The 2,567-nt window shown below is 40.8% G+C and overlaps 1 protein-coding gene across 34 annotated transcripts in view; it reads right to left on the bottom strand.

Moving 5' to 3' along the window:
* The window catches only part of LOC139366880 (eyes absent homolog 1-like), a 142,164-nt gene extending 140,897 nt beyond the window's left edge, over positions 1-1,267 (bottom strand). For 28 of the 34 annotated variants that reach the window (XM_071104612.1, XM_071104583.1, XM_071104597.1 and 25 more), the window contains exon 1: positions 947-1,264. The gene's annotated coding sequence lies outside the window, so the exon portion shown is untranslated. Of the gene's footprint in view, positions 1-946 lie in introns of all 34 variants that reach the window. The other 6 variants (XM_071104594.1, XM_071104596.1, XM_071104610.1 and 3 more) reach the window with 4 other exon arrangements.
* Between the last annotated feature and the right edge of the window lie 1,300 nt (positions 1,268-2,567).

Here is a 2,567-nt window from a genome sequence, read left to right as displayed (position 1 = left end):
TACATTTAAAATTAAAGAGCAATATTTTTTTTCTCCAAAAAAGTCAATCATTTTATTCACTATTAAGAGTATTCCATTAAGTCCTAAGATGATTTAATTCTCAAACATTCAGTTTATACATTGTCATATATTTTCATATATTTTAACGTATAATGTATTAGTACTAGTGTTTCAATATTAATGTAATATAATTTATTTTTTTTGCAATTGACATTTGTCCAACTCAAATATCTTCCAAACTGGTTTTTATATTTTAGATGTAATCATTGAGCTACAGTTATTTTAAGATGGACACATTCAGTGTTGTATGTTATATCCTAATAAAGTCGCTCTAAAATAACATTTAATAAAACACTGCTTTTGAAATAAATATGTTATTTTGATATTTTGAGATGGTGTATTAATAATAATTAATAATAATAATAATAAGACAACAACCATATCATGTGGTCATTTGCCCGAGATTATATGTTAACTGCTGTAATGTCAGAGATATTATTCTGCCACAAAACAAGGTGTTAAAACGATCTAACATTATGTCAGAGATATTATTCTGCCACAAAACACGGTGTTAAAACGATCTAACATTATGTCAGAGATATTATTCTGCTTCAAAACACGGTGTTAAAAAAATCTAACGTTATTTAAGAGATATATTTCTGCTTCAAAACAGGCTGTTAAAACTATATAACGCAAAATAATACACGTCAATATATCAATATTTATTTACAAAATGCCTTTTAACGCCTCAATTAATTAAATGATTACAGTTTACACTGATACCAGTAAAATAGTAAATTACTTTAAGAGCAGAGTAGAGTACGTTATGTTTTCTTAAAAACATCTTGATGTAGCAGTTCCATTGGCAGGCAGGCAGGCATCAGACTAACCAGATAAACAGTGATACCGCATTCAATTGAATACCGCTTTAAGAAGTCATACTCACTCCAACTACGGTGGAATCCCTGTGCTCTGGCTGGTATCCCGTTCCTTTAAATGTACGTTATAATCTTCTACAGCCAAGTCTGTCCAGTCCAGAGACAACAGAGAAACTTCATCAAAAACGAGTTCTTTCGAGAGTTCGTAGAACCTGTAACGCAACAAATTACCGGCTACAACACACTTTTTTTCTTTTTCATTTCAAGTGTTAGAACCCACGGAGCTCCGATACGCACACTATATAGCTGGGATCTCAAGAGACCGAGTCAAGAGTGAGAACGACAGTTGTCCGATTACTGCTTCAGGCAGTGACTAGAGAGTGTCTGAGGAAGAGGGAAAGAGAGAGAGAGAGAGAAAGAGAGAGAGAGAGGGAGGGAGGGAGGGAGGGAGGGAGGGAGGGAGGGAGGGAGGGAGGGAGGGAGGGAGGGAGGGAGGGAGGGAGGGAGGGAGGGAGGAAAGCAGTGAGGGGAGGGAGTGAAGGTGGAGAGGAGAGAGGGAGAAACAGTACAGAGAGAAGTAGAGAGACTGCTGTTGGAGCTGTTTGAAAGAGCAGAAAGTTGTTGCAGACAGCAAGGCAGTCAGGCAGTAAGGCAGGCAGTAAGGTGATAAGGCAGTAAGGTAGTAAGGCAGTAAGGTAGTAAGGCAGGCAGTAAGGTGATAAGGCAGTAAGGTAGTAAGGCAGGCAGTAAGGTGATAAGGCAGTAAGGTAGTAAGGCAGGCAGTAAGGCAGGCAGTAAGGTGATAAGGCAGTAAGGTGGTAAGGCAGACAGTAAGGCAGGCAGTAAGGTGATAAGGCAGTAAGGTAGTAAGGCAGGCAGTAAGGCAGGCAGTAAGGTGATAAGGCAGTAAGGTAGTAAGGCAGGCAGTACGGCAGGCAGTAAAGCAGTAAGGCAGGGAGTAAGGTGATAAGGCAGTAAGGTAGTAAGACAGGCAGTACGACAGGCAGTAAGGTAGTAAGGCAGGCAGTACGGCAGGCAGTAAGGAAGGCAGTAAGGTGATAAGGCAGTAAGGTAGTAAGACAGGCAGTATGACAGGCAGTAAAGCAATAAGACAGGCAGTAGGACAATAAGGCAGTAAGGTAGTAAGGCAGGCTGTAAGACAGGCAGTAGGACAATAAGGCAGTAAGATGATAAGGCAGGTAACGGCAGGCAGTAAAGCAGTAAGGCAGGGAGTAAGGTGATAAGGCAGTAAGGTAGTAAGTCAGGCAGTAAGGCAGGCAGTAAGATGATAAGGCAGTAAGGTAGTAAGGCAGGCAGTAAGATGACAAGGCAGTAAGGTAGTAAGGCAGGCAGAAAGACAGGCAGTAAAGCAATAAGACAGGCAGTAGGACAATAGGGCAGTAAGGTATTAAGCCAGGCAATAAGGCAGGCAGTAAAATAGTAAGCAGGCAGTAAGACAGATAGTAAGGCAGGCAGCAAGGTAGTAAGGTTGTCACGCAGGAAGGCTGTAAGGTAGAAAGGCAGTAAGGTAGTAAATTAGTAAGACAGTATGGTAATAAGGCAGTGAGGTAGTAAGGTAGCAAGGCAGTAAGCTAGACAGCAAGGCAGCTAGGCAGCAAGGCAGTAAGGCAGCAAACTAGTAAGGTATTAAGGTAGTAAGGCAGTAACATAGTAAAGTAGTAAGGCAGT

This window comes from Oncorhynchus clarkii, chromosome 15 (assembly GCF_045791955.1).
Source record: "Oncorhynchus clarkii lewisi isolate Uvic-CL-2024 chromosome 15, UVic_Ocla_1.0, whole genome shotgun sequence".
Lineage (NCBI taxonomy): Eukaryota > Metazoa > Chordata > Actinopteri > Salmoniformes > Salmonidae > Oncorhynchus > Oncorhynchus clarkii.
Note: the sequence above shows the minus strand (reverse complement) of the source record. Positions and strands in the feature narration are given on the sequence as shown.